Below are 13650 nucleotides of genomic sequence, written 5' to 3'. Positions count from 1 at the left end.
TACTGGATAAATCTACATGGTGAAACACAGAAAATGAACCATATGAAATATCGTCAAAACGAGAGCCAATAAAAATTCTTCCTGGTCATATTCGTTACTAGGACCTTTTTAAGTCAGTAATAGAGATGAGCGAGTATACTCGCTAAAGGCAATTGCTCGAGCGAGCATTGCCTTTAGCGAGTACCTGCCCGCTCGAGACTGAAGGTTCGGGTGCCGGCGGCGGGCAGGGAGCTGCGGGGGAGAGCGGGGAGGAACGGAGGGGAGATCTCTCTCTCCCTCTCTCCTCCCTGCTCCCTCCTGCTGACTGCCGCTACTCACCGCTTCCAAGCGCCGGCACCCAAACCTTCCGTCTCGAGCGGGCAGGTACTCGCTAAAGGCAATGCTCGCTTGAGCAATTGCCTTTAGCGAGTATACTCGCTCATCTCTAGTCAGTAACAATTTCAGTGTTGACCAGTGATATCATTGGAAAAATTAAAGTTGAATCCAAGGCCGCCATGTTGGTGACAAGGCCTATCAGGTTTTTCCCTTTCCTCCGCAGCTTGTATACAAAATGGCATCACTGTCTGCCAAACCGTTTTTATTCTATATGCTTGTTTGCACATTTTTGAGATACCCTGTATATCAATTACAGTTGTGGTGATTAAGGAAGGAACTTCACTGCTAACACTACTTGATAATTATGTTTGAGTGAATAGGGTATATCAATCAATTACAATATTTATTAATAGCATTTTAAGTGTTGAATGTCCAGATTTACTTAGTTGTGCTATTCTGCGAAGTCAGTAAGGTCTTTGCTTGTTAGGGTTGGCTGGGAATTCAAGATTTTCCGGCTGCCAACCTTTGGCACAGACCATCAACTAAAGTTCACAAGAACATGTGAAAGAGAGTTTCTGAAAGAAGAAAACCAGAAGTGGCTGTGCGTAAAGATTGTGTTATTGATCACATCAGCGTAGTTCGAAGGAATGTTAAATGTGACAAGGCAATAACTGACATGCCAACAATGACGATTTACTCACCAAAGGTGTTGAATGAAAAGTTCTAAATGACCCACAGCACTTGTCTTGAAGGAATACACAGCCTGGAACAAGGAGTACCCTCGGTAACTAGACCTTAGCGTTAGTTCTTTGTTACATATGAACACTAATTATCAAATTTCATTGAATTCATTAAAAGGTATACTTAACACTTTACCCCATGTGTGAGCCACTTCACAGCTATGTTTGTTCAAACATTACATTGAATGCAAGGAGTAAGAGCTTAAGTTGGTTAACAGGTGTTTAAGAAGAAAAGAAGAATTTGTATGATGCTTTGAAGCTTATATTTGACCTGGTTTGGTGGAATAATATATTTAAAGAGGCTGTTTCAAAGACAACCCCTGTCCATGTGCCCTACTAGGACATATGGGGATCATAAAGGGGATTGCCGTGCTTGGGATCATCATCCATGACTCAGAATGGAAAGCCTTTCTGTAAGCACCCATTCTGGTAGACTCCAAACATTTTTGTATAAGAAGGACAATAATTCATATTAATAGCCCCCATGTAATACTCTGCAGAAGCCACGATAGAGGAAATGACTGTAGTTTCCATTAGCCAGGTGTGCCAGGAGCAGTACTCAGGGCAATCAGCTGGGGCTGCATTTTGAAAGGGGTTTTCTCAAGAGCCATCCTTAGGTTAGATGGCATGCTGTGCAAAACGTTTTTGGTGCCACTTCCCCCAATTGTCCAGTCCCAATACCAACCTCAGTGATCAAATAGATTACTAGGCACAGCAAATTAATATGGTATCATTCAGAACCAATGTCAGTGAATAGAGTACTAGAAGCAAAATCAGTACATAATTACAACACCAGAACTAAGATCAGCGCGTAAATACAGTACCATAATGAAGCTGAGTATATAAATACAGCACCAAAACCAATGGCATTCTCTGTCCCAACACCACTGCCTGATGCAAAATTGCTCCTTTCCCACCAAGCAGGCAGTCGACACCCTGTGTGACCACATGGGTTGCAGGTATCTAATGCTGGCCATTGGTGTCTCTAATAATTTGTTTTCCTACAAACCCCATTTAGAAGCTATCCAAAGGACAGGAATAAATGTATGATCAATGGGGGCCCATAGCAGTTACAAGAACGAAGATTCTGGCATGGCTATTTTGATCTGTTGCTTCGACTTTGAATATTGTGCATAGAGGATAACTTTAGATTTTGCTACAACCCTTTTAAGTAAATACCACCATAAAGTGCTTAAATATTACCACTATACAGTGCTCTAATAACAGCTCCATACATAATCTAAATTGGAAGGGATCCCCAGGGTCATCGGGTCCAACCCCTTGCTCATTGCAGGATTCACTTAATCATCCCGGACAGATGCCTGTCCACCCTCTGTTTGAAAACATCCATTGAAGGAGGACTCACCACCTCCCATGGCAACCTGTTCTACTCATTGATCACCCTCACTGTCAGAAAGTTTTTTCTAATACCTGCCCATCCACTACAGAACTAAATTCAAACTTATCACCTTCACCCACAAAGCTCTCCATGGCGCCGTTCCACTGTACATCATCTCTCTCCTGTCCGTGCTCCACTCAGCCCGCACACTCTGATCAGCCAACACATCAAGATTAAACGCCCTTCTAATTTGATCCTCACATGCTCGCCTCCATGACTTCTTTAGAGCAGCACCAGTCCTCTGGATTGCTCTACCCCAAGGCATCCGGACAATCCCCGACGCACAGAACTTCACACATGCCTTAAAAACGCACCTCACTAGGGAGACATACAAAATCTCCTGATCCACTCCCGCAGCCCCCTCCCCCTACAACATGCCCCCTGCCTCTACCTATGGCTCCCCACACCTTCCACTTTTCCTATCGTATACATCTTCTTCCCTTGTACCTCCTTATCAACCCTCCCATTCGGTTTCTTAATAACTAACTACCATATGTAACTTTCGTACTGTTTTGTGCTCCCCGTGCCTCCTCTCCTGCTCCTGTACCTCCTGAACCACCCCCACCCTGTCTCTCTCCAAATAAGTGTATACCACATGCAACTGTCTTGCTTGTGTTTTTTCACCGTGCTTTGAAAGCGCTGCAGAATAAGTTGGTGCTATACAAATAAAGATTATTATTATTTATTATATCTAATCTGTGTCTCCTCCCTTTCAGTTTCATCCCATTGCTTCTAGTCTTTGCTTGTGCAAATGAGAATAGGGCTGATCCCTCTGCACTGTGACAGCCCTTCAGATATTTGTAGACAGCTATTAACCCCTTCCCGGTGCAGGACGTACATTTACATCCTGCAGCTGCGGGGTGTGTATGACGGGAAATTACGTGGCAATCTCCCATCATACACCACGGGCGCCGGGTGTTTCTGACAGCAGACACCTGGCGGCAATAGCTCTGATCAGCCGTGCTGTTGACCCTTTAAACACTGCTGACAATTTTAAATCCCCCGAACAGATGTAGGTCCTTGCATTTCTCCTTGATAAATACCACTCTTAGTTGCCGCCCACTGTTCAAGTTTGTCCAGATCTTTTTGAAGGAATGGTTGTTGTGTCCTGTCAATGAACAGTCATACCACCTAAGATCAGCGCTGTTTATAATGCTTTAGCATGCCATGTATGCACATCCTACGTGCAAAGGGTCTGTATGACAGCTGAGAACTGACTGCTATAGCTGCAATCAGTGTTTATGCCAATCACTGATAATCCTTTGAGTGGAAAAAAATGGAAGTGGTATTACATGCCCTGATCGACAATCGAAGGTTCCGAACAGCCACATTCCCTCCCCCTCCAGCGATAACAACAGGAGGTGCAATCTGGATGTCATTGCATCTGAAGGTTCCAGGGCTGCCATGTATTTCTGCCTATTAGAAAGTGCCTGAGGCATGTCTTATTACAGTTTAGGCAGAAATACCCTACAGTGCAATAATAAAGTATTAGTGTACACATGGTATAAGAGACTAAAAAGAAAGTAAAATATGCTAAAAAGTTATTTATTTATCTATTGTTGTAAAAACGAAAGAACACTAAAAGTTTTAAACCCACCCTTTCCCCAAATTTATAACAAAAACATCAAGTCAAAAAACCCCAAAACTATTGTCACGTCCGTAAAAGTCAGATCTATCAAATTTACAGATTATTTATCCCACAAGGTTAACGTTGGCAGAAAAAAAAATAAACCAGAAGTTAGAATTGCGCTTTTTTTGGTCACCCCATTTCACAGAAAAAAGTATATTATGTATTCCAAAAGGGTACAAATAGAAACCACAGGTCATCCCATGAAAAATGAGCCCTCACACAACCCCATTGATGAAAAGATAAAATAGCTATGGTGGTCAGAAGGTGGCCGTAAAAAATATTTTATTTTTTAAACGTAGTACAGCAAAAAAACCAAAAAACAACTAAATGCATTTTGTATCATTGCAATCCTACTGACGCACAAAATAAAGATATCATGTAATTATTGCTTCAGTGTGTGTTCTGTAAAAACAAGACCCTCCTTTCCCCCCTCTTCCCAATGATGGAACAATCATATTTTTTTAATTTCACTCTATTTCTTAAAATGTTGTTGGAAGTGGGGCGGAGAAACCAAAATTAAAAAAAAAAAATGTCTGTGTCCTTAAGGAGATAAGCTGATATATTGATATATATGTCTTCAACATTGCTATGTTCCATGATAAGAATAGCCATGTCTTATCTTCCAGCTTTTAATGCGGGATGGACATCCAACTTCCATTATCTCAAAAATGTTTGACGGAAATTTCATATCTAGCGCAATGATTTTACAAAGGTGGAGCAATCAGTTATTTTAGGTAAGATCTAATCTATCACGCTGGGAAGTAACTGAGTAGACTGAGTGGAGAATAGTGTTATGTTTGGAGTCTAGTAATGTGTGTTTATTGTTAGATGTACTTTATAGTTACTGTTGAGTAGTTTTTAAACTGTTTTTGACCACATCACAAGTGACCTTTTCTTACTTTGTTTTGCAATTTGGCAACGTGTATGGATGTTATTCCAATAAATACAATAAACACAATGTAAATGACAAAAGCTTTGATGAAACAATTTAGGGCCATTACTTTTCTACGAAACGGGAGATTTATGTGTATTTGGCACGTCTACTGTAAATAGAGTCACAAAGTAACATGCATTTTATGCGTATAAGAAAGAATACATTGTACATACTGTTGAACTTAATATTTTGGGTGGTGGTCCAGAAGAGAGAGTGAGTTATTGGTCCAATGGCCTAACTCCTTGTAACTAAAAAACAAGATGATTGTGTGTATAAAAATCTACAATTCCTATATTATTTAAGAATCTACAAATCAATCAGAGTATAATTCTACCACTTTACACATCACTGGTCAGGCCACACATGGAATACTGTGTACAGTTTTTGGCAGCAATGCACAAGAAAGACATAATAGAGCTTGGGTGGATTCAAAGATGAGATGAGCAACTAAATTAATAAATGGAATAGGCAGACTACAATACCCAGAAAGGTTTTCAAACTTGGGGTTATTTAATTTAGAAAAAAGTTGGCTGAGGGGCGACCTAATAACTATGTATAAATATATCAGGGGACAATACAGAGATCTCTCCCATCATCTGTTAATACCCAGGACTAGAAGGTTTCTACACAACATAGTAGGGGGTTCTTTACTGTAAGAGCAGTGAGGCTGTGGAAGTCACTGCCTGAGGATGTGGTGATGGTGACCTCACTAAGAGAGTTCAGGAGGGGCTTGGACGTCTTTCTTGAGTGTAATGAAATTTTAGGTTATAGTCACTGGATTACTGGGTTGTTGATCCAGAAATTGATTGTGAACATCTTCTTTTGGGTTGGGAAGCATTTTTTTCTACGAAGATAAGGAAAACTGTCTTCCACTTTTTTTCTTACATTAATTATAAACAATAAGATGTTTAGAGAGAGACAGGGGAACAGGGTGCAATGACTTGAGACATTCAATCTAGGGCCTTGGAATGTTCTAGTTATCGAGGTCCCTTCTTATCCTTCAAAACATTTTAGCAAATCTTGTTAAAGGAAAAGTACAAAGCATTGACACAGACTATATCATACAAAATGGAAGATATACAAGGGAAGAGGGAGTCATATTCATTTCACTAACAGCCCCCCCCCTTTGCTGCCGCTTCATCATGCTACATAGCTCCTCCCCCATACCGTCAACGACATGACCTCTTCCCTCATCTCAAAAACTTGAGCTAACCACTATGGAATGTGTTGTCTTACCTAACCAGGAGGTTCCTAGGAACAATCCATTGTCCTCTGATTACACCCACGTAGAGTGGCCCCAGCTCGTCCCTACGCCTGAGAGCAAAGGATTCATATGTGCCGCATACTAGGATAGATAATGAAGCATTATGCAATCATTTAGTCGTATCTGAATTGGATTTCACCTAAACAACATAGCCATATTTTTTCTTTTTAAAATAAATTACAAATCTGTGTATTAATGGACCCATGAACAAATGATTGTATAAATACTAGATCAGCTATGCACTGAATGCAACAGCTAAGGAATATACAAGTTTACCACTATAGTTCAAAGTATGCAGAAGAATAAGCAAAAACCCAAAAATACACTGAACCAGGAAGTCAAACAAACTATCAGTTAGGTTGAAATAACAAATACCACAAAATTTCTTACATCTACGATCAAATAACATCAATTGTAGCTCTGTTCTGTAGAATAGCATCCTAAGTACCTTGTACACCCACCAGTAATAAGTCAAAAGTAGAGATGAGCGAACACCAAAATGTTCGGGTGTTCGTTATTCGGAACGAACTTCCCGTGATGTTCGAGGGTTCGTTTCGAACAACGAACCCCATTGAAGTCAATGGGCGACCAGAGCATTTTTGTATTTCGCCGATGCTCGCTAAGGTTTTCATGTGTGAAAATCTGGGCAATTCAAGAAAGTGATGGGAACGACACAGCAACGGATAGGGCAGGCGAGGGGCTACATGTTGGGCTGCATCTCAAGTTCACAGGTCCCACTATTAAGCCACAATACCGGCAAGAGTGGGCCCCCCCCCCCCTCCCAACAACTTTTACTTCTGAAAAGCCATCATTAGCATGGCATACCTTCGCTAAGCACCACACTACCTCCAACAAAGCACAATCACTGCCTGCATGACACTCCACTGACACTTCTCCTGGGTTACATGCTGCCCAACCGCCCCCCCTCCCCCCCACAGCGCACACCAAAGTGTCCCTGGGCAGCCTTCAGCTGCCCTCATGCCACACCACGCTCATGTCTATTTAGAAGTGCGTCTGCCATGACGAGGGACCGCAGGCACACACTGCAGAGGTTGGCACGGCTAGGCAGCGACCCTCTTTAAAAGTGGCGGAGTGATAGCCCACAATGCTGTACAGAAGCAATGAGAAATAGAATCCTGTGCCACCGCCATCAGGAGCTGCACACGTGGGCATAGCAATGGGGAACCTATGTGCCACACACTATTCATTCTGTCAAGGTGTCTGCATGCCCCAGTCAGACCGGGCTTTTTAATTCATAGACACAGGCAGGTACAACTCCCTATTGTGAAGTCCCTGTCGACCCACAGCATGGGTGGCTCCCTGGAACCCACCGGCGGTACACAGAAATATCCCATTGCATTGCCCAACACAGCTGAGGTAGTAATGTCGTGCTTAATGCAGGTGGGCTTCGGCCCACACTGCATGCCCCAGTCTGACTGGGGTTCTTTTCAAGTGTACAGATGTAGTAAAAACTCCGTGTGCACCTACAGCATGGGTGGCTCCCTGGAACCCACCGGCGGTACACAGAAATATCCCATTGCATTGCCCAACACAGCTGAGGTAGTAATGTCGTGCTTAATGCAGGTGGGCTTCGGCCCACACTGCATGCCCCAGTCTGACTGGGGTTCTTTATAAGTGTACAGATGTAGTAAAAACTCCGTGTGCACCTACAGCATGGGTGGGTGCCAGGAAGCCACCGGTGGTACACAGAAATATCCCATTGCATTGCCCAACACAGCTGAGGTAGTAATGTCGTGCTTAATGCAGGTGGGCTTCGGCCCACACTGCATGCCCCAGTCTGACTGGGGTTCTTTTCAAGTGTACAGATGTAGTAAAAACTCTGTGTGCACCTACAGCATGGGTGGCTCCCTGGAACCCACCGGCGGTACACAGAAATATCCCATTGCATTGCCCAACACAGCTGAGGTAGTAATGTCGTGCTTAATGCAGGTGGGCTTCGGCCCACACTGCATGCCCCAGTCTGACTTGGGTTCTTTATAAGTGTACAGATGTAGTAAAAACTCCGTGTGCACCTACAGCATGGGTGGGTGCCAGGAAGCCACCGGCGGTACACAGAAATATCCCATTGCATTGCCCAACACAGCTGAGGTAGTAATGTTGTGCTTAACCCTTTCCAATCCAATTTGTATATGGTTTTCCTAGGGGGCTTACTCTTTTTCTGCCGTTATACAACGGCGCTATATGCTGGCTAAAGCCAGTACTGCATGAGCTGACACGTAGGATAGGCTCCGACAGCAGAGAGGCTGGCAATATACAGTAAGAGAACCACAACGGACGTCTACCAACAACGGAGCTGTACAGCCTTAAACCCTAATGTCTTCACAGGTCAGACAGTGGACTGGAAAGGGTTAATGCAGGTGGGTTTCGGCCCACACTGCATGCCCCAGTCAGACTGGGTTTCTTTATAAGTGGGAACAGATGCATTTATAATTCCCTGTGGACCCACAGCATGGGTGGGTGCCAGGAAGCCACCGGCGGTACATAGAAATATCCCATTGCATTGCCCAACACAGCTGAGGTAGTAATGTCGCGCTTAATGCAGGTGGGCTAAAAATTAATTTGATTACACTGTAGGCGAGGACCCACAAAAATTGCTGTATCAACAGTACTAATGTACATCAGAAAAATTGGCCATGGCCAGCCAAGAGGGCAGGTGAAACCCATTAATCGCTTTGGTTAATGTGGCTTAAGTGGTAACTAGGCCTGGAGGCAGCCCAGTGTAACGAAAAATTGGTTCAAGTTAAAGTTCCAACGCTTTTAAGCGCATTGAAACTTATAAAAATTGTTCAGAAAAATTATTTGAGTGAGCCTTGTGGCCCTAAGAAAAATTGCCCGTTCAGCGTGATTACGTGAGGTTTCAGGAGGAGGAGCAGGAGGAGGAGGAGGAATATTAGACACAGATTGATGAAGCAGAAATGTCCCCGTTTTGGATGGTGAGAGAGAACGTAGCTTCCATCCGCGGGTGCAGCCTACGTATTGCTTACGTATCGCTGCTGTCCGCTGGTGGAGAAGAGAAGTCTGGCGAAATCCAGCCTTTGTTCATCTTGATGAGTGTTAGCCTGTCAGCACTGTCGGTTGACAGGCGGGTACGCTTATCTGTGATGATTCCCCCAGCCGCACTAAACACCCTCTCCGACAAGACGCTAGCCGCAGGACAAGCAAGCACCTCCAGGGCATACAGCGCTAGTTCAGGCCACGTGTCCAGCTTCGACACCCAGTAGTTGTAGGGGGCAGAGGCGTCACCAAGGATGGTCGTGCGATCGGCTACGTACTCCCTCACCATCCTTTTACAGTGCTCCCGCCGACTCAGCCTTGACTGGGGAGCGGTGACACAGTCTTGGTGGGGAGCCATAAAGCTGGCCAGGCCCTTAAAGACTGTTGCACTGCCTGGGATGTACATGCTGCTCGATCTCCGCACCTCCCCTGCTACCTTGCCCTCGGTACTGTGCCTTCTGCCACTAGCGCTGTCGGCTGGGAATTTTACCATCAGCTTGTCCGCAAGGGTCCTGTGGTATAGCAACACTCTCGAACCCCTTTCCTCTTCGGGAATCAGAGTGGGCAGGTTCTCCTTATACCGTGGATCGAGCAGTGTGTACACCCAGTAATCCGTCGTGGCCAGAATGCGTGCAACGCGAGGGTCACGAGAAAGGCATCCTAACATGAAGTCAGCCATGTGTGCCAGGGTACCTGTACGCAACACATGGCTGTCTTCACTAGGAAGATCACTTTCAGGATCCTCCTCCTCCTCAGGCCATACACGCTGAAAGGATGACAGGCAATCAGCCGGTGTACCGTCAGCAGCGGGCCAAGCTGTCTCTTCCCCCTCCTCCTCATCCTCCTCATGCTCCTCCTCCTCCTCCTCCTCCTGTACGCGCTGAGAAATAGACAGGAGGGTGCCCTGACTATCCAGCGGCATACTGTCTTCCCCCGCCCCCGTTTCCGAGCGCAAAGCAGCTGCCTTTATGGTTTGCAGGGAATTTCTCAAGATGCATAGCAGAGGAATGGTGACGCTAATGATTGTAGCATCGCCGCTCACCACCTGGGTAGACTCCTCAAAATTACCAAGGACATGGCAGATGTCTGCCAACCAGGCCCACTCTTCTGAAAGGAATTGAGGAGGCTGACTCCCACTGCGCCGCCCATGTTGGAGTTGGTATTCGACTATAGCTCTACGCTGTTCATAGAGCCTGGCCAACATGTGGAGCGTAGAGTTCCACCGTGTGGGCACGTCGCACAGCAGTCGGTGCACTGGCAGCTTAAAGTGATGTTGCAGGGTGCGCAGGGTGGCAGCGTCCGTGTGGGACTTGCGGAAATGTGCGCAGAGCCGGCGCGCCTTTACGAGCAGGTCTGACAAGCGTGGGTAGCTTTTCAGAAAGTGCTGAACCACCAAATTAAAGACGTGGGCCAGGCATGGCACGTGCGTGAGGCTGCCGAGCTGCAGAGCCGCCACCAGGTTACGGCCGTTGTCACACACGACCATGCCCGGTTGGAGGCTCAGCGGCGCAAGCCAGCGGTCGGTCTGCTGTGTCAGACCCTGCAGCAGTTCGTGGGCCGTGTGCCTCTTATCACCTAAGCTGAGTAGTTTCAGCACGGCCTGCTGACGCTTGCCCACCGATGTGCTGCCACACCGCGCGACACCGACTGCTGGCGACATGCTGCTGCTAACACATCTTGATTGCGAGACAGAGGAGGAGGGTGCTTTAGTGGAGGAAGCATACACCTCCGCAGATACCACCACCGAGCTGGGGCCCGCAATTCTGGGGGTGGGTAGGACGTGAGCGGTCCCGGGCTCTGACTCTGTCCCAGCCTCCACTAAATTCACCCAATGTGCCGTCAGGGAGATGTAGTGGCCCTGCCCGCCTGTGCTTGTCCACGTGTCCGTAGTTAAGTGGACCGTGGCAGTAACCGCGTTGGTGAGGGCGCGTACAATGTTGCGGGAGACGTGGTCGTGCAGGGCTGGGACGGCACATCGGGAAAAGTAGTGGCGACTGGGAACTGAGTAGCGCGGGGCCGCCGCCTCCATGATACTTTTGAAGGACTCCGTTTCCACAACCCTATACGGCAGCATCTCAAGGCTGATGAATTTTGCTATGCGGACGGTTAACGTTTGAGCGTGCGGGTGCGTGGCGGCGTACTTGCGCTTGCGCTCCAACAGTTGCTCAAGCGACGGCTGGACTGTGCGCTGAACTACACTGCTGGATGGGGCCGAGGACAGCGGAGGTGAGGGTGTGGGTGCAGGCCAGGAGACGGTAGTGCCTTTGTCCTGAGAGGGGGGGTTGCATCTCAGTGGCAGGTTGGGGCACAGGGGGAGAGGCAGGGGTGCAAACCGGAGGCGCTGAACGGCCTTCGTTCCACCTTGTGGGGTGCTTGGCCATCATATGTCTGCGCATGGTGGTGGTGGTGAGGCTGTTGGTGTTGGCTCCCCGGCTGAGCTTTGCGCGACAAAGGTTGCACACCACTGTTCGTCGGTCGTCAGGCGTCTCTGTGAAAAACTGCCAGACCTTAGAGCACCTCGGCCTCTGCAGGGTGGCATGGCGCGAGGGGGCGCTTTGGGAAACACTTGGTGGATTATTCGGTCTGGCCCTGCCTCTACCCCTGGCCACCGCACTGCCTCTTGCAACCTGCCCTGCTGATGCCCTTGACTCCCCCTCTGAAGACCTGTCCTCCTGAGTAAGCGTTGCACACCAGGTGGGGTCAGTCACCTCATCGTCCTGCTGCTCTTCCTCCGAATCCTCTGTGCGCTGCTCCCTCGGACTTACTGCCCTTACTACTACCTCACTGCAAGACAACTGTGTCTGATCGTCATCGTCCTCCTCACCCACAGAAAGTTGTTGAGACAGTTGGCGGAAGTCCCCAGCCTCTTCCCCCGGACCCCGGGAACTTTCAAATGGTTGGGCATCAGTGACGATAAACTCCTCTGGTGGGAGAGGAACCGCTGCTGCCCAATCTAAGCAGGGGCCCGAGAACAGTTCCTGAGAGTGTTCCCGCTCCTGAGCAGGTGTCATTGTAGTGAAGTGAGGAGGCTGGGAGGAAGGAGGAGCAGCAGACAGGTGATTCGGATTTGCAGCAGTGGACGGCGCAGAACTGCGGGTTGACGATAGGTTGCTTGAAGCACTTTCTGCCATCCAGGACAGGACCTGCTCACACTGCTCATTTTCTAATAACCGTCTCCCGCGTGGACCCATTAATTGGGCGATGAATGTGAGGACGCCAGAAACGTGCCTCTCTCCTAATCGCGCAGCAGTCGGCTGCGACACACCTGGATCAGGAGCTCGGCCTGTGCCCACACCCTGACTTGGCCCTCCGCGTCCTCGGCCGCGTCCACGTCCTCTAGGCCTACCCCTACCCCTCAGCATGCTGTATTACCAGTGATTTGATTTCACAGGCAGCTAATAAATTGGCGCAAGACTGCAGGCCAAATATAATTTTTTCCCTTTTTTGAAAACGAAAGGCCCCACTGCCTCTAGTGAATGTATAATCTAAGTTTAATAACTGTGCTGTTTTCCTGCTAATGTGTCACAGAACGTGAGGGTAGCAGAGTTATTAACTGTGGCAGAGCAGGTATTTTTTCTCCCAATTAAGGAAAGCAAATGGCGAAGCCAGCAGTAAACCGTAGCTGGGTGCGTCTGATTTTTAAAGGTTGCACACGCAGCCGACACGTGTCCACCGCCCTTAGGACGGACAGAGGCAGGACAAATAGAAATATTTTCAGTTTTTTGGCACCAAAAGGCAGCACTGCGTATATTCAATGAACATGAGAAGTTTAATAACTGTGCTGTGTCCCTGCTAATGTGTCACAGAACGTGAGGGTAGCAGAGTTATTAACTGTGGCAGAGCAGGTATTTTTTTTCCCAATTAAGGGAAGCAAATGGCGAAGCCAGCAGTAAACCGTAGCTGGGTGCGTCTGATTTTTAAAGGTTGCACACGCAGCCGACACGTGTCCACCGCCCTTAGGACGGACAGAGGCAGGACAAATAGAAATATTTTCCGTTTTTTTCCACCAAAAGGCAGCACTGCGTATATTCAATGAATAATAACTGTGTTGTGGCCCTGCCTACACAATTCTTTCCCTGCAGTATCAATGGAGGGTGCAATGCTCTGCAGAGGCGATTTTGAGAAGTAAAAAAAAATGCAGCACAGCTAACAGCAGCCAGCACAGTACTGCACACGGTTAAATATGGCCCTAGAAAGGACCGTTGAGGTTCTTGAAGGCTACACTCACTCCTAACACTCTCCCTGCCTATGCAGCACTTCTGTCCCTAATGCCGGGTGCAACGCTCTGCAGAGGCGATTTTGAGAAAAAAAAAATTGCCACTGCTAACAGCAGCCAACACACAGCTATCAGTG

This window comes from Eleutherodactylus coqui, chromosome 9 (genome assembly GCF_035609145.1).
Source record: "Eleutherodactylus coqui strain aEleCoq1 chromosome 9, aEleCoq1.hap1, whole genome shotgun sequence".
Classification (NCBI taxonomy): Eukaryota; Metazoa; Chordata; class Amphibia; order Anura; family Eleutherodactylidae; genus Eleutherodactylus; species Eleutherodactylus coqui.
Note: the sequence above shows the minus strand (reverse complement) of the source record.